The sequence below is a fragment of the Aulostomus chinensis genome, chromosome 9 (genome assembly GCF_037954235.1).
Source record: "Aulostomus chinensis isolate RoL2024-O1b breed Wild chromosome 9, RoL_Achi_v1.0, whole genome shotgun sequence".
Taxonomy (NCBI): domain Eukaryota; kingdom Metazoa; phylum Chordata; class Actinopteri; order Syngnathiformes; family Aulostomidae; genus Aulostomus; species Aulostomus chinensis.
The window spans coordinates 3,965,159-3,983,953 of record NC_141328.1 but is presented as its reverse complement, the minus strand read 5'-3'; the positions used below and the strand labels follow the sequence as shown (position 1 = coordinate 3,983,953).

At 43.2% G+C, this 18,795-nt stretch overlaps 1 protein-coding gene across 8 annotated transcripts in view; it reads left to right on the top strand.

Annotated features, from left to right (window-relative positions):
• Positions 1 to 18,795, top strand: part of tshz2 (teashirt zinc finger homeobox 2) — a 127,657-nt gene that overhangs the window by 94,653 nt on the left and 14,209 nt on the right. The window lies entirely within an intron of this gene.

The following is an 18,795-nucleotide window of genomic DNA, read 5'->3' as shown; positions in this document are numbered from 1 at the left end:
AGATTGAGCCACAAGACCAGAATGTCAAAGATAAATGTGTGAGTGCGAAAGAGCTGCTCCTCCAGTAGCAGTAGAGAGAGACAGAGGCTGAGAGAAGGAAATGCAGCGGCCCTGGAGCTAACACGCTAACTGTTAGCAGGGTTAAACAATGTTTTAAAATAAGCAGAATAATTCCAGATGCTTTGGCACAGCATGGTGCCCGTTCAGACCTTTCAGCTGCGTACACACACACACACACACACGCAGAATGTTTCCTCTTGTGAATCCTGCATCAAATAGTTAGTGTGAATGTGTGACTCCAACAGAACTCCACTTGAAACATGTTGTGTACGTAAGGGAAGAGACAAGGTGCTGCGTGCTGGTCATTTTCTAGCAAATAGTGTTTGTCCCCTTTTTGGGTCCGTAACACCTGAAATGTGCAACACGAGTGTTTTGTATCAGTGGAAGCGTATCTTCATTGATGGGGGCTATTGTGATTATTATGTTGGCTGTGAGTGTGCAGACCAGCCAGCCCTGATACGTGTTTCATGTTCACGGGGCACCAATTCACATACGCGTCTCTCTGCTGGGGGCAACCTACTGTGGTGTGTTTCCTGCATGTGTCGACCACATGTAACATTATTACAGTAGATCTCGGGAAGCGTGCTGCATGCCTGTTGGCTCACTAATGCTGATGAGGTTAACGCTGAGGCACCGAGGGCTGGACTTTTTCCTTTTCAACACCGTACTCATGTTCATACACTTTTATTTGGTACGCAGCCCCTATAGTGCGGATGGTGTTTTTTTTTTATATTAGAGGAATCTAAAGTAGTGATGAGGACAATTTCATATCGATGTTGTCTGTTCTGGTGTGTGACAGCTCAAACGCAGCACTTTGCAGTCTTCAGAGTTCAGTTACTGTGGTTGAGTTTAAAATCTGGGCCACATACATTGATGCTTCTCCTCAGTAGAGGAGTTGATCCTCGTGCACCTGTCTGGCCGTCCAGATGCAAACTGGTGTGTGGTTGTGGGTGTCTGATATTCAGTTTCTTTTATAGTGCAGCTTTGACTCCACAGTGTGTGGGCATGTATCAGTCTGACCCAAACACACTTTTCCTGCAGACCGCAGCAAAGTGTGTGTGTGTGTGTGTGTGTGTGTGTGTGTGTGTGTGTGTGTGTGTGTGTGTGTGTGTGTGTGTGTGTGTGTGTGTGTTTGCAGTGGTATTTCGGGTTACAATTTGCTGGACACTATTGTCACCTGTACTTGTATTAATGTGTTTTTCTCATCACATTCCACATACGATATAAATCTGGAGTAGGCTAAGCCTCAGTCAGACACAAAGTAGGAGCTGGTCTTCCTGCAGCTAAACCATACACTTCGAACTATTTCACTTTTTCCATGATGCTGTTTTAAAAATTAATTCTTATTCCGGCCTGTCCAGGTTGAGTTGCATTGGGCTCGTATATAAAGGAGCTTCAATGTGAGGCCATCTGGAAAGTACAGATTTTAAAGAGGGTGAGTAAAACTTAAGGACTACTATGGGACACAATTCAAGTAATTGTAAACAGCTGCAGGTGATATCACCCTTCAGGCTGCAGACAGAGCTGAGGCTAGAGGAGCGACTGAAGGCCTGGTGTCAGGATTGCAACCAACTCCTGAAACTGGTCTGACCTACTGAGAGGTGGCACATTCAAGGAAAAACTATATAAAGTCTTTGAAAGTGTTGTGACTCTAAAACCTGCCAGAAAAACGTCAGTGCATGTTGGCATAATTGTTTCCTTATTTGGTGTTTCTCAAAGGGTTGGTCAAAATCTATCGTAGGTGTTAAATTTTGTTGAGATCTAGTGGCTGAAAGCCACGTCAGGCCTCACATCCCCCAGGTCTGCCCAGCTTACATAATGTCATAGGGGCAGTGCAGGATTTTTAGGTTGCTACACTGGCTCCGTTAGATCTGCCCAGAACCGGTTCTATGAAGTTTTTGTGAAAATTGCACCAAAAATAAATAAATAAAAATGAAAATGGAGAAGGTGGTCGGTGAAGCTGCTCCGATATGGTAACATTACAGAAGTCACAACCCTTCAGGGACCCCTTGTGTCTTATAGATGAGGTCATCCCGGGAGACCGCTCCCATCTCCATCGAAATCATGGGCACAAGTTGTCACTCAGGACGACTTTGTGTTGATTTGCAGTGCCGGTGGTACTTCTCTCTCAGGGGACAACCAAAAAACTCACGGGAATCTGGTTCCACTCAGCTCCACCTTTCAAGTCGCCTAGTTGTTGTGTGTAAACTGGCAAGAAGCACACTGGCGTGTTTCATGTAGTTGTGAGTTTTTCTAAACTGGCCTCGCAAGGACACCGCGCAGCTGGACTCCTAAACATGCTTTTATTTTGGTAACTAGAGGGCACTCCAGAGAGGTGATATGATGTCATATTTCGTATCAGGGACCACATCAGTTCCAAAAATCAAATTGTTTCTCAACATGAGTTGTGTCACCCTCACAAATTTCATTAAAATCCATCCACAGCTCTTTCAAGTTGTCCTGCAAACAGAAAACCCAGCACAAGTGATCACATGACCTCCTTGGAGGAGGTAATAAAGGGATTTATGACAGAAACCCACTATGATATAAAGTCCCTCTCTGTCTCTGTGTAACTGTTCTTGCGGACGATCTCATCACATCCTGCACCAACGCTCTCTCTCAGTCACTCTTCTCTTTTCCCGCTCCGCACATGACTGTAACCATTTGAAATCCCACCTCTGTTACATTTCTCTCTTAATTTAAAAAAAAAAAAAACACTTTATAATGTAATGTGTTGTATTTTGTTGTTTTTTTTCCACATTTTCTTTACGGTCTTAGGTGCACTGGAGTGAACTGACAGTGAGAGAAATAGTACTTTGGTGATCAGAAAGGATGTTGATACACACGTGGAGGCCAGCAGGAATCTGTGTAGCTGATCGTATAAATCATGACACCAGTGAGCATCAGCTCTGCTCCTCCGCTGCTGTGGACTTCCGTCATCTCATTTCTTCACTGCTCTCAACTATTTTTCTCTAGTTTTCTGAAGCCCGGAGATCTAATGAATGTCACGGCCACTTCCTCCTAATGACACTCACTGGGAGTGAAGGCTGAGTGTAATAAAACTGCTTACACTGGAGTTGCGCAATTAATCGAGATATCAAAACTGCAATATGGTCATCAAGTACTGTAAAATAACCAAATCACAAGTACTGTCGATATTTTAAATGCCACTATGAATGAAGCAGTGTAGCAGTACAGAGATGTCCAGCCCTTCATGCTTGTTTGCTGCTAATTTGTTATGTTTGACTAATTAGCACCCAAAAAAAGAGGATTTTCTTCTTCTTTTTTTTAACACTCGGTGCTTTTTTTTTTTTTTATTTTGCAAAATATAATTTATTCCCACAATTTGAATTCTCCTGCAAAATAATGAGTTAAAATCCTATTCATGCATCTGCCAGCTGAAGTTAAGTGTTTTTTGGCACAGTGTTTAGATAAGAAGTGTTGTGTCAAAAACTGCTGGGAACGTTCTAACCAAGCCAGACTCGCACTCCGGTTTTCCACTTTTTTAGTAAAGTAAAGAAATCGATAAAGGTTGATGTTGCTTGTATCTACTCACAACAGTCGAGCAACAGCTTTTGCTGCCGAACTGAGTTACCAGCTGCCAGTTTTCCTTTAAATTGTCACCTGCCTGTAGACGTCAGTATTGAGTGAGGAGTCGTGTGTTCACGCTGCAAAGACCTGCAGGCAAACTCTCACTGAAAGGCCCATTAGAATCAGATGAATGCTGAATTCTGCTGAATGTTTGCGCATGAGAAATATCTAACTTACCTAATTGTGGGTAAGTGCTGGGCTGTTATGTGTTTTCAGCCTAAAAAGGTGCAAAATAACATCAGTTTGTAGAAGTAAATGTGCGGTACTGTTAGAACAGCTTGACTCATTCTTTGACATGTGAAGCGCATCGCTCTTTGTTTGACTCGAGGTTATTTTTACATGGGCAATGATTTATAAATAAGACAAGATTTCCAAGCTGTTTACATATAGAGTACAGAAGAAGAGCACTTTTACGAAGGAGTTTCCCCCTGGAATTTGACCTGAAATCATTTCCTTTGTGTTTTTACGAGGGTATATTTGATGTTCTCTCACTAATTTTGCATGTCGGCCTGAAGCCGTGTGTCACAGAAACTCCAGCGGGTCGTCATAGCGTGGTGAAGGTGTCTACATGTCTGCAACACACCACAACAACATGACTAAGATCATAAACTCCATACGTCTTTGCTTAAATATCAGTGTTTAGATGTTAGCTTCTTCGTCAGAGTTCTGTTTTTTTGTTTTTTTTGTTTGTTTTTTTTTCGTTTGGTGTGATATGAGAATTTTTACCTTTCGTGTAGAAAAATTCACTGTCTTCAGCCGGTGACGTCCTACAGCACGACAAACTGCACCGACAGTGACTTTCATATTTAGCAGGAAAACACTCAAAAAATAACCTTGAGAAAAAAATGACAGAAGTGGTTTCAGGTCAAATTCCAGGAGAACCAAACAACAGGATGGATAGATTTCTTGTTGATGGACAGTGGAAACGGAGACCTTGTATTTTGAAAATTTCTCAATATTTTTGCTGCTGTACATTTTGTCTTTCCAGGGCAGCCTGACCCTGAGTGACGTTGGAGAGTATGATTGAGGTATATCTGAGCCGGTTTCCATTGCATTTATCTTTTACTGATGCACCAACTTTTCCACATCCCCCGAGAGTAAAACCTTTTGTACGATACTTAGAGATTTATTTGAATTTGCATTATTTCCACTCTGTTTTAGGCACAAATTTAAAACGTGAATAAAAAGAGCTGGATGGGAACTTTCGCCTTGTTTACAAGAAGGTCAGGTGATCGCTCTTGTTCCTTGTTGTGTTTTGAAGTGAGTTTTCATGTGTAGAATGTGTACATGTACTTGTATTTGGGGCCATTTCCTGTATTGGCGGGGTGTTCCTTATACTGTGGTGCTGCAGCTTCCTGTGTTGTCTTGCAGTTGTGTGACTGGGCACCATCTTGTGTCCTGAGCAACAGGAGCAGCACAGCAGCTGCTTGTGAAGGGGGGGGGGGGGGGGGGGGGCAGGCCTGAGATTTGGGTCTGTGAGTTACTGACCCTCTTTGATAAACTCCTCTGAGTGACACTGGCATAAGTCAGCCTCAAAGTTTGCACTGTCACCAGGATGAGCTAACTGTCTTCACGGAATATATGGGTGCAATTTTCAAAATAGGTTTATAGCAGTTGTGGAGAGAGGAGGGCGAGATGGCGATATTACTGACTTTATCACTGCAGCCGAGGAGCCTCTCGTATCTCTGCTGTACAACAGTGAAGGATCGTGGAGGTTGTAGGTATTTCTGAAGAGAAAAGAGTCCAGCTCCTAATGCTGGGCAGGGAAGTGATATGTCATTTTCCCAGTAATACTGGATTATCCTCTCTCATCATAGACTTCGTCTTCTTCTCCCTGGTAGGATTTGACAGCTATTTTAGTTGTGTCTCAAGTTAGTAGGATTGTCTTCTCGGTGAGCATTTTTGCATCTGATGGGTAATTTTCCCTAAATTAGTATAAAATGTTGCCATGAAGCTGCCTCACTGTTTTGACTTTAAGATATTATCTGTGGTGTAAAGTGTAATTTGAGGACATTATGCACATTTGCCAAAAGTTTCTCAGTCTGATCTTTGATGATTGTCTCTATATTTATCCTTATTACCGCCTGACACAAGAGAAAAAGAATCCACTGTGAATGTAATTTAATAATGGCAGACTTGTTAAGTAATGGGCGAAATGATGATTCATCCCGTCCATAAACTGTACCTTTAGTCCCGTCTAATTTCTTCCCAGTCAAGCTGCATTCTTAATGCATTTTTGTCAATGTAATATGAACAGCACGTTGCTGAAATCTCACCAACCTTTTTCATTTCTTTTTCATGTGTGGAGACAGAATCTGAAGCTGTGTGAGAATCTAATATTCAGAGCCCAGTATAGTGCATCCTATAAATTGATTTTGACCCAGCCTTTGAACAAAAGGAACACTGTTGCATTGCCATCCACGGCTGATGCCACTCCCTCTTTGGCTCACGCTGAATACTCGCCTTTAATAGTGTGATGGGTAGTAGCTGGCAGAAAAAAGTGCCTTATTTAGTGGGAGAAGTAGGCAGAGCGAGGATGGGATTTCTGTGACTGGCACCGATCAATCACTCCGTGAGGGGAAGCTAATGAAGCAGGCTATGGTTTATTAAAGGGTTAGCAGAGAAAAGATTACTGCAGGGCCTCAGCTTCCCAGAAGCCCAGGGAAAGACGAGACAGTGCACCTCTGATGGTTAGGGGGCTCGCCATAAAGCAATCAAGGTGTTTACTCTCAGCTGGCTCCCGTTATGTGATCTGGGTGTGAATACAGAAAGTTTCAAAACCTGTTTTTGTTGGTTATTTTTGGATTGGGACGAATGATGTCATCGGTTTGCAGATTGTGAAGTTAAGTTTTGATGTAATAGTACTCCAGGTAACGATCCTGTGGAGGATTCTTGCACATTTTTACCACTTTTAGGAAAGATTTTCATGACCCTGCACACTCTGAAACATCTGTTAAAACATGGAAAACAACAGAAATCAGAATTTCTACATCTACTCTAATATTCAGGCAAATTTGAAGCAGATTTCCGTCACCCCCCCCCCCCCCCCAATAAAAAAAAGGTCTGGCTTTATTTAGTTTTTTAAAAACTTTTTCCAGTCCTGGATATTGTTTTTTTTTTGTTGGTTTTTTAGAAATTCCATTAATTTTCCAGTTTTTTTCCGGCTCTTGTGAACCCGGTCTGCGTGACATCTTGATTTGGAATTTGCAAACCTAATTTAAGTACTAGATGAAGAAAAGTCTGGAATATAGCCTTATTTTGGGAACTGATATGAGAACATTCAAACAAGGTACTCTGTCAGATAGTTTGAAAGACAAATGAGTCGCAGGGGAGGGAAAAATGCAAAGCTGATGTTTTTCTCACCGTTTTTAATGGCAGCAAGACATTACTAATGCCATTACAGAGACCTTTTATGGCTTCCTTTAATCCCCAGGCCTGCCTGAGGAAACACACCCCTTGTGGTGCAAAGTAGCCTCTTTACTTCCCAGAGACAATTTGAACCTATTTCCAACTGACTTCCCTGATCTGCCACAGGGTTTCACATGACTTCCTCTGTAATTACTCTGCTCCGAAATCAAAGGTAAAGAGGCATTAAAATATTCCTCTCAGGAAAACATATGCTGCTCATCGTGGCTGAAAGTGTGCAACAAATTGTGCCAAAAAAATTCCAACTCATTTTTGTCATTTGGTTCGCATTCTCAAACAAAGCAATCACTGATCGTAGGGTCCAATAACTGCCTTCAAACGTTAACGTTTCAGGAGTTAGATTTACATGGGCTGCAGCGTTTGCAGTCTGCTTCCTACATCAGACCCAACCTGTAAAGCTCTGAGGAGCACTTACAGGGGTCTGGTTAGGGGCTAAAAATGAGGAGGAGATGAACTATATGGCTCCATCCCACAGTCCAGCCGACAGTATATCAGCGGAATCGCAGCCGCATGGGCGTGTGTGTGTGAACGCTCAACTCATAAATATCCTCCCCACCTCCCCCCCAACCCTAGCACCACCCCCAAAGGGGCCTCTCTGATAGTGATGGCGAAAGGATGTCGCTGTCTGGGTGATTGAGTGCTGCTGGTCCTGGCCCTGGGCACATCCCTGCGCTGTGAGCCCGAGTGGGAGGCCTACCGCTGATCACTGGCCTGGGGGGACTCGCCTGAAGACAAGCAGCCTCACAGCAGCAGGATGTTCGTCTGCTTCCACGTCTCTGAACCAAGAACCCACTTTGCTGGCTGCTGGGAGAATACACAGCCAAGTATTTTTTTTATTGGGGATTCACAGATGTGGAATTCAACACCAATACAACGTTAAAAATAACAATTTTGATGACAGCGGAACAAATTTTATTACCCCTTTGTGACCCAGAAACCACCAAATCTTTACTCTACCAGAAATTAAAAAAGACAACAACTTTTTTGTCCTCCAGTCTTTGGTCTCACTACCGGTCGTTGAACACAAATTAATTCATCAAAAAAACCTTTCATTTAACTGTTTCTCACATTAACAGACCAGATCAGGGTGGCCACGTGCATACAGAACAGGAACAAGGCGTCACTAAAATACGGCCGTACATTTTTTTTGTTCCCGTCAGTCATATCACATTTAGATGGTAATATCCACCCCGTCAAACTAAAATGCATGGCCCCAATGAATGTCGTCAAAAAACAGGGATGTAGGATCACGATCGTGATGATGAACGTAAGCCGGAACATGCTTCTTTCAACAGTTTCACATGGGCTCAGTGATTTGGATCATATTGTGAAATAGCTCTACTATAAGTCTCCAGGACCTGCAGTTTGATCCAGATCACCTCCCAAACTTAATCCTGAGATTCTCGTGTCGTTCCCTGTGTTTGCACCCACTTTCGTCCCCATTTGTGCTTCACGCCAACACAAGCACGGAGATGATTGGCCGTCAGTGACTGCCAATACTTACCAATGAGCCAACAAGGGGAATATATAATCAAGATATGGCTGATAAATGTGTGCATCCCTGTTTATTATCCAGATGTTTTTAATTCAATTATATCATACATAGGTTCTTGTGTTGTACAGTATACGTGCGTACCAGCCAGTCTGAACTTGCACCTGATCTCTAAGTCTTTGTCATTTTCGCTCTCTCAGAAATCTGAAATAATCAAGGCGTAGTAATTAGCCTCACTTGCTGCATTGTAATTGGGGGCAGAGGGAGGTTGCCTGTTCTATATTTTTTCCCCCGTTTGATAATTGCAGACTTTAGCTTAACCTCTGTTAGATTTTTTTTTTTTTTTGATCCTCCTAAGCTCATTCCCATAGATACTGCTGTTATTTTAATGCGGTGGCTTTTGTGTCTTTCATCAGTCATCGGAAGCTCCAGCGTTTTTAGATGGGGGTGGAGGTGGTGGTGGTGGTGGTGGGGGGGGGTTTCATTATGGAAACCCACTGACTATTCCCTTTTTGGGTTTCAGCACAGTCAACCTTCCCACTGCCTCTTCCATGAGAGCCTTGACACTGTCCAGGTCCGTCCTACTTGGCAAGAGGGAGAGCCACAGAGAAAGGCAGAGTTTATTTCCTGTTCTTGTGAATCATATATCAGTACAATTCCCCTCTGTGCTGTTTGGCAACGGCGGAATGACGGGTGTCATTTATCATACGGACTGAAAGAGGCTGTGGGAAAAGGGATTTGAATTCTTCTGGAAGTGTGTGGACGCTCCTTAGTGGTGAATCATTAAACGGAGGCGTTTTTCAACAGGGATATGAGTAACTCCTTACGCTGGTACTTTGTTCCCGTGTTACACTGGCTGGCTCAATCATTAAATGTCTCGAAATAAGATTTACTAGTGTTATATAAATCGTGAAGGGACATGGCATTTTACTTGTAATTGGGGATTTTGTCCTGCTGAATCCATTAAGTCGCTCTTCAGTCTTGGGTTTGATGCAAGCCCCCCCGATCAAGCTTTGCAAGAATTTTATTTAAGCTAATTTGAGTTTGCAAATTTGATTAGCACTGAATTTGTCAGCTTCTTGTTGTCCTGCTAAGTGATGACATTTTCAGCTCTCTACTCCGCGCTGTTATTTTCCGCTCTCGCTTATGTTGACTGGTATTTAAGATTGTGCTTTATAAACATTTTGTGTTCCTTTGGATTTCTCTTTTCACTTGTCAGGGACGGTTACTATTTCCCACATTTTGAGCGTGAGGGTGATCAAAGAAAACGACTTTTGATAGGCTGTCACCAGCTCTTCAGCTGCACTGGCAGAAATAAACGTGTCAAGCTTTAACGTATCCTCAGAAAAACATACTCCTAACCCCTGCTTCTCTAATTGAGTGTAACTCTCAGAAACCTGTGAACACACATGCAAAACAGAGCAGATCATAAATCAGGCTTCTATAGACAGCCGCTGCCCTCCACCTATCCAGGAGCCTCCCTCAAGGAGCTACTGGTTTCCAAGAGCTGGCTTGAAATCAACCTTCCTTTACATCTTTGTAGCCACCGTTCTAACATTTTTCATCTGCAGATTAGTTGGATTCCTCATTAAATGAAAAATGTCAATAAGGTATAGGGAAATGGGGCCGAGTGTGTTTCAGCTGTCAGTAACTGTTAGCTCTCTCTCATGTGAAGATCACAAAGTTAAATGTGCTGTCAGCAAGTCCTCAGCTAGAAATAGACGTGTTGAGGTTAGCCTGAGAAGCACCGCCACCCCCTGCTGCCCAGTCGGATGTGGATCCATCAAATAATGTGAACACATATCAAATATAAGCCCAAAAGGTGTAATGAAGCACATTTTCAGGTTTCAAGGTGTTGGAATCTGCTATGAAACAGAAGGATGGAGAGGCTATACCCTGTGTGTGTGTGTGTGTGTGTGTGTGTGTGTGTGTGTGTGTGTGTGTGTGTGTGTGTGTGTGTGTGTGTGTGCGTGCGCGCAAAATTTACACATCTGATGCTGTTTGGTTGCTTTGAAGCATGTAGCTATGCAGCTATGTACTGCAGAGGTCTGAGCTGCCTTCCGTCTCACACAGAGTTATATCTTGATGTTTTCTCAACCTAAGCTCAGAGTGCGTGACCTCTCCCAGAGGCCCAGAGTCCCAGGCCGCTATCTTGACATGTTAGCCTGCCACCGCCTGCTAAAGGAGAGTGTAGATGCCCCTGAGGTAAATGAAAACATTTGGTTCTTGCCAGACCTGTTCACATCTCAGCTGGGCCACATAAGCTGGCAGGTGACGCGTGTACTGTGGAGAATCGGAGACCGCAGCGGTGGCCTACTTCTTTTCTTCCACACAGGCCACAACCCAGAAACACAGTTGAATGTGTTCTTGGCTCAGAAACCAGCCCAGAGAATCTGACAAAGGCTGACCTGCATCCAGGTGAAACTCAGGCTGCATCACTGCATCTTCGTGATCAGAGATCTGTTTCATTCAGGATACAATAGATCTGTCAGACCGGCTCATCTTAGTGAATCCAGGAGCTCGTTCAGCGTTCCTGATCATCCCCCTCTTCTACTTCTCTCTCTCTCTCTCTCTCTCTCTTTTTTTTAATTCTGTAATTTTTAGAAACAGACTTGACATTGTGTCACCATCTTATATCAACATCTGCAATTACCAGACAATCCACATTCAGGTCCCATGGGAACGTATGATTGCAATTAAAAACGCAGGGCAAATGTTAATTAAGCAAATTACTTGAAAACTGGAAACAGTCAATGTTTTAAATGTTTTTACTTTTAACCTCACACTTCAGTTTATACCCGCTGGTGCAAATTACAGTATAATTTTAAAGACGCAATCAAGATTTCTTTTTTTAAACTATTATTTAAAAAAAAAAAAAATTTAAATTTGGTTAAGCACCAAAATATTTTATAGCCAATTAAATGAATTATAATGGAAACACAAAATTACAGCACTAATTTCCAACTACCCGAAAAGTTTTATTTACACTTCCTGGCCACAAAATGCTGTTTGTTAATGTTGGAATGTTTTTCAGTGGAGGGGAAGACTCGTGGTGGATAACACCGCAGTTCATTGGGTTATTAAATCAGAGGGAATAACAGGCCAACTCCTGGCCATTCTGGTGATTGATGAGCCAGGCTTTATTTGCTGAGGCGGTGTGTTTGTTCCTGTGTAATTGTCTACCAGATGGCTAAGCTAACTGTTCTTAAATGCCTTCAGACCTGCAGGGGTCCTGAGCCTTAACATTTTCCCCGCTAATGACATTATGCCTCCAAACATCTCATAGCCTTTTTTTCCCCTCTTTACTCTTCTGATCTCTAATGTTCAGGATCAAAATGACTTTTCAAGCAATTGTTTCACTCTGTAGGATTCTGTTTTTAATTTGTTCAATGTTTTGAAGTCGCTCTGTTGGTAAACTCCTTTGCGCAAATAGCCCACTTGAATTTGAAGAGAGAAAGAGAAGGAAGCAGGACTCCACTCTACCTGTGAGGAGTCAGATTGGAGGAGAAAATGGATCTAGGTGGCAGTGCGAGTCATCAATCACAGCCCCTCAAGGGGAGCTGCAGCTAAAGCTGCTCTGAAGTGCTATCTGTCACCTGCTCCGATGCAGCCGGGGGACCAGAGAGGGGCTGTATCGCCACCCATCAGCTCATACCCAGCACACAACTGCCATGTAAACATGTGCAGGTGCTCCTGTCAAAATAATCCTGTCCCAGTTCACGAGGTCGCGCGCATTTTCTCAAAAGGTCACCCAGCCTTCTCATTTGGAGGAAAATATAGATCTTTCCCCGGTTGGTTGTGATTGCTAAAAGTGTTGGGTGGTTTGTTGTAAATTAGAATTAAGCATTTCTCCAGCTTTGCTGTGTCCCTCCCATCCCGATCCTGAATAAAGCCACCAAGCGCCGCTCCGCCGATGTTGAGCCGCATCTGTCGATACATCTCAAGATGGATAGTTGTTCTGCATGCTTATTGATTTGGGACGGGCCAGAGATATAAGTATCATTTGTCATTTCTGGAATTATTTGGAGTCCTAGTTAAAACCCAGAGTAGGGGGGAGATGGCCGTGCCTGAGGGTGGGTTGGTAGTTGGTGGGGGAGCAGCGACTTGTCTGAGCTTTGATGAATGACTGCACGGGTTTTTGGTTTTTACTGCGAGCGCCGGGGCCCTTTAGCTGCTATTTGCTTTCACCATGGTCCAAAAAAAACAATGCAAAGCGTCCAAGGACTGAACAGCATCGTCCTGTCATGTAGCGTAACTCAGCGAGCATGGTGGTCCAGGCAGAAGAGTCAGGAGGAGGGTGGGCCTTGGACATGCTGCCTCTCCAAAGTCCCAGTAGATTGTAAGCCGCCCTGCTGCTCTGTGGTCCCAGCTGACGGCGCACAAACACATGCTATGAATTTGAATATTCAGCCGTCAGAAACTACAGTGCAACATCGCACAGGCTTTTCTTGTTTTTTTCCTTTTAAAAGAGCGTGCAATAGAGAAGGGGAGAGCTTTTGTTTAGTAACAGTTCCTCCCCTGTATCCCCTGTGACTTTGATTATGTCCTGTTTCGGGCTCCGGGCCAGCAGCAGAGCCGGCTTCATTACCGTATGGATCATCTTTTAAGACCATTTAAGATCAGTGAGAACTACCATGCGCTAATCACCGAGACTCCAAGAAGTTCATTACACCCCAGCTCTTTGAATAGTTCAGCTCAACGGTCACTTATCAGTTATGTGCAATGAACAAACCTTCCTTTTTCATTAAATTATTTCACATTCATTTTTACAAGTGTGACTAGAAAGTTGTATCCAAGTTTGTTGAGTAGAAAAAATGGTGAGAAACAGTTCAACAACAACAAAAAGGGAGAGGAGAGAAAAGCCAGACACATGAATGACAAGTAATTATTTCCCTTGTCTATCAAGCGGTGTTTTGATGCGAGGATGCGATCAAACATGATATGAACAACTCCAAGCCGTCAAATGAAAATGATTTTCAAATCGTGTGAAGAGCGTGAGCTTTTGTGTTCGACTGCAGCGTGCAGCCTTTTGCCTGACCAATGGTATCACCGCAGCTTTTCAGCGCTCGATGACCATTGTGTATTCATTTCCATTTTAGCTTGCCAAAATGTCTTCTCACAGCAGGAGAGGGATGGAGGGAGAGCGAGCCACTGCTTTGTGTGTCTTTCAGTTTTTGTTGGTGAATATCCCCCCACACAGTAGCTGACCAGCTGCCCCCGGTCCTCCTGCACAGCCTCACACAGGACAGTGCAGCAGGCCTGCTAGTTTCCATCACTCGTCCCTCACTGGTTGCCAGGAGGCCCTAAAACTCTACATCTGATCCGGCGTAGGACCCTGGTACATGGCCCGATACTGTTCATCGGGATTTATTGTGCTGGAATATGTTACGAAACTATAGATTTTGCAATACTCTACAGATTTAAGGAAAATATCCAACAATACAACTGAAAAAAATACACCTTGCCATGCACCACCTGTGTAGCCTATTAAGTAGGAGTGCCTAATAAATGATCTAATTGCGTGTTTTTAATCAGTTCATCAGATTGAACTGCATCAATGTCAGCTGTGACGAGCATTTTTAAAAAAAATGTAGGTATTCGTAAATGTACGAGATAAACTGAAGAGCTTGAAACCTTTTCAGCTCATCTGAAACGCTTTTCACAAGTGATCAACCACGATCGTTGTTTGAGGGCCGATTCTGCTCGTTAGTGAGTGAAGGAGGCTGATAACCGATACTTACGGCCGATATGCATTTGCAGTAAATGCTAAAATGTAAAAGTGTTCAGTGAAAAACAATTGTGTTAACAATAATGTTTTTTTCTGTAGGTGCATTAAAACTCAATCAGGCATACATGAACATGTTCATGAAACAACCACTACATTCATTTTTGGGGGAACATTAAAGTAAAGTTACATCACTTTAAACGTTACCTTAAGTCACGAATACCTAAACGGATAATGGCGGAAACTGGTCGGAGACTAGTTTCCGCTGGTAAAAGGCAATGATGACCATTTCTATCAAATATGAGCCAAATATTAAAGCTCTTTCTATGGAAACTAAATCCACTCCTAAGGTCAAGAAGCACCCTCAGATAGACCAAATCTGGTGTTTTTGTTGTCGATGGTCAATTTAACTGCTCTTATGTGAACCCAGTAACAAGAAAAGACGAGAGGCTAGTGGTTAACCACAGTAACTGCAGTGAATATTCAAAGGTGAGACGTGCGAGCGTGAAATCTTCCTCTACGTGTGTTCTGTCTGCAGTTGTGGGTCTGGCGGTAACTCGTTTCCGACGGCGGCCATTTTTGACCTGCTGTTTTAAATGTTCGAATGCAGTTTGTGGATGAAAACATCAGGCCTCGAGGTCATTAGAATAACCGCGCAATATTTACGATTCATGAAAGTTGTAAATTGTTCAGATTTGACCACAGGATGCAGGTGCGCGACTGTTTTTATCGAGTTTTTATTATTTATTTATCTTTTGTAATCAATTCATGAACATTAATTAGCTTTCCTGCCTAGCCTTCTCGTAATACAGCTGCACGCGTCTGTCAGAGCTGCAGATGCTGTTCTCATCTTGTCTGCCGCGACCGTGTCGAGTGCACGGAGGGGAGGCACCTAGCGGGGGATCTGTCGCTTTAATTTGTAAATGTTTTGAAACCGGGGGCTGACATATTAATACAAAACCGTGAAAAAAGAATTCGCAATGTATCGCTGTATCGATTTTATTGTGCAGGCCGGAATTTATGGTGTCAGCTGGAATACAATCACTATTTTACATTTGCTGCGATTTCTATGTAGAAAGTGGGTTATAAAATGTGCATAATTAAAAGCGATGCTGGTGATTTACTGTGGTTTTAACTATTCATTTATACATCCGTTTGCTACAGTATGTCATGAAAGAGGATATTTGCATTACTGGGGCAGTCTTCTCCATTTTGTTTGCCAGAGCAGCGCGAGGACAGACAACAGAGGCCCGGCTTAATCCCTTTGGAGAACTAGTGCATGAATTGATATATCCTCTCTCTCCCCTGCACTCGCCTCTTGCTAATGTCTTTCCTAGAACTTGAACAAACAGCCTGTGCGTGTAGGACACATAAGACAGATGTTTAGGATTACTTTCACCTCATTGCTCTATTGTGTGCACTTTAAGGGAGCTCAGCTGATGTGGAATGCCACTCATTCAGGCTCTCTGCTCCTACAGGGCTCCTCCTGTTTATCAAAGTGCCATCTGCACTCAAGACAGAACAACACAATTTTTAACAGTGGGATGATGGGAAGATGGAAGCAGTGGTGCTTTTTTCCCGAGGAAGGAAAATAATTCATTGCTCTGATGCTAAATTTTGCAGTTTTGTGAGCTAATAATGGAGACTGTTAAGGTCAGGGACAGAAAATGAACCCTGCGGCCTCTCATTTGATAACAAATGTCCTAAACCTGCTGCTAATCCGTGCATGGAAACTGGAATTAATAAACGGAATTAATCATTCATGGATTCAAAGGAAAGAGACTGGGCTCTTACAGTAAAAGAAATAAAACGATTAGCAATCAGGAAATAGATATACCTGCCATCCGAGACATAATACAGGTCAGTAATTCTAAACCGCTCATAAAATACTAGCTGATAAAAAATTACTACTTGTACAGCTATAACATGCAAACTCACTAGTGTAGCGGTTAACTTCGCTAGGCTGTGAAGATCCAACCAACTCCTTACCAAAAACTATTAAATGATGTTGGGGTCAGCTGACCTACTCGGTCTTTATTAAAAGAATTATTGTGCAAAACTCGATAGAAGAAAAAAATTAGATTGAAATGATGGACTCACCATCTGCTTTTAAAAGTCAATTTGGATTTACTGTTGTACAAATTTGTTTAAAAAGAAAATCAGTTTCCTCATGGATAATTATAGTAAGGAGTCGCTACCGCTTCCCAGAGCTAACAGTGCTCCCTTAGGTCATAGCAACACCCCTCCCCCGCGGATATCAACACAGTGGCATGGCTGTCCGTGCTGGGAGCGAGGAGTTCTGTTTCAAAATCACGTTCTCTTGAGTCGTCTGGAACTGGTTCATCCCACGCCAAGCAAACTGCTGTCCGCATTAAAGTCAGTTGAAAGTCTGTAGCAATTTAAATCAGAAGCATTACAAATGGATTCCAGCATCCCAAACAAGTCCACGTGTAGGGAAGCGAGTTAAGTGGAAAGGAGAAGCGCTAGTTTCGATCAGTTGTACTTTGTTGCAACCTTTAAGACCCAGATGGGTACTGATAAGGTACGAAAGAGCAAACACGAACTCATAGAACACTAAACCTTCACCTGGTTTTACGTGGTGCCATTTTTACAGCGCAAAAGACCTCAGAGTTTTTATACATAAAACAAAATGATCTTGTGCATCTCCCCGTGATTTTGAAAAAAAAAAAAAAAATCCCCCCTTTTCAATCGACTGTCCCGTGTTTACACAATTAGTAAAAACATATTTTTGCATTGTGCGTTGCTGCAGGAGGCGGAGTACAGTTTTAGCCACGTGTGGCCTCCTAATCATGCTCTTAGGTGCAACACTACAACAGCATTGCACCGTTAATGGGAACATGTAGAATTTATAAAATTCCTCTAAAGATAAAGCTGTTGCCTCTTTCTTCTTCTCATCTCTGTTTGTGTGTGCGCAGAAGTAGAAACAGATGGGCCAGAGCCTCGTTGATATTGTTGAAGGGTGACATTATCTTTTAGCGGAGCACTTATCTAATCTGGCTGCTGTGGTAAACTGGAGGAAGTGGCTATGGGACAGGGGATACTGCATCTTTAATTACCATTGATATCGCCATAGAGTAGAGAGGGATGGAGGAGCATAGCCAGGGGGGGGGGGGGGGCGGGGGAGAGAAAGGGGGGGGGGGGGAGTTGAGAGAGGGAGAAGACCCATGTTCACTTTTTAATTAAGGCTCCGTAGTGTAACTCGTCAATGTACATTATTGGAAGAATGAACGTCAATGCCATTGCTTTTTCTCCCCCTCCTTTATCTCTGTCAATGATTCAAAGACATGATTTATGGTTCGTCTCCGTCTTTCAGGATCATCCATCAAGCGCTGGCTCTGCCGCAGCGCCACCCGTTGTAAATCATTCTGAAAGCCTGTCACTCATTTCCATTAACCGTTCCTCTGTCGCTCTGGTCTCCGCCTCCCTCAACCTTCTCCCCCCCCCCTCCCTCTCTCTCCTATCCACCCCTCTTCCCTCCCCCTCAGTGCACAACCTACAGCCATGCAGGGTATCAGTTCCGTTCCGCTGCTTCGTCCGCCTACCTTCTTTTCAATAAATTAACCACTTTCTCTCATGCAATGAATAAAAAGGCTCTGCAGTCGTCTTGCAGTCGGCACCTACTCCTCCTCTATTACAGCTGAACACCTTAGAAATGTCACGCCGCTGACTCGTAGGCTAAATGAGGATATTGCACAGAGAAAATATTTTTGTTGCTCTGACTTTTCCAGTGGCAATATTTGAACAGCTTTGAGATGTTTGCACTTGTGTGGTATTAATGAACATGTATCCCACACGTACGGGCGCCGCGTGTGCTCGTGGGACGGGGGCCTTGATTGTAGGTGACTTGAGGATAATCTTACAAAATTTAAAAACAAAAACAAACATTCTCCTTTTAATTCCCAGACGTATTTAAGTGTTAATCATATTTTGTCATGTTGTAAAAAGCAGTATTTGGTGGGCAGTCCTGCTTTTAAATGATATTGTTTTCTGTAAATTCTATCAGTGGTTAAACTCAGACATTCTAACAATGACTGTAGTCTTTAACCAGTTTTTATAGGAGCAGAAATAATTGGCTCATTGGAGAGACTGTCAATCTCCTCCAGTGGTTGATATGTGTGTGTGCGTGCGTGTGTGTGTGTGTGTGTGTGTGTGCGCGCGTGCACGCTCTTGGGAGCCCAATTCCCTGTTTTTCATTCTAATCAACATCTAGATATGAACACAGCAGAATACCCACAAACAGCAGAAAGCTTGTTTTGAGCGGAAACTTTCAACTACTGGATGCCAACACATTTCACTATTTGGGCAGCCATTGTTCTCAGAATGGGCTGTCAAAGTGACAACGCACACCAGGCAAATCCAGAAGTTTGCACTTTTCAGAATGCAGCGGGCCTAAATTTGCCATTAAAATGAATTGGGAGGAGGAGGAGGAAGTGGGGGGGGGGGCTGTTTTGAAGCATTTCTGCCTCTCTTACTGCTCCTC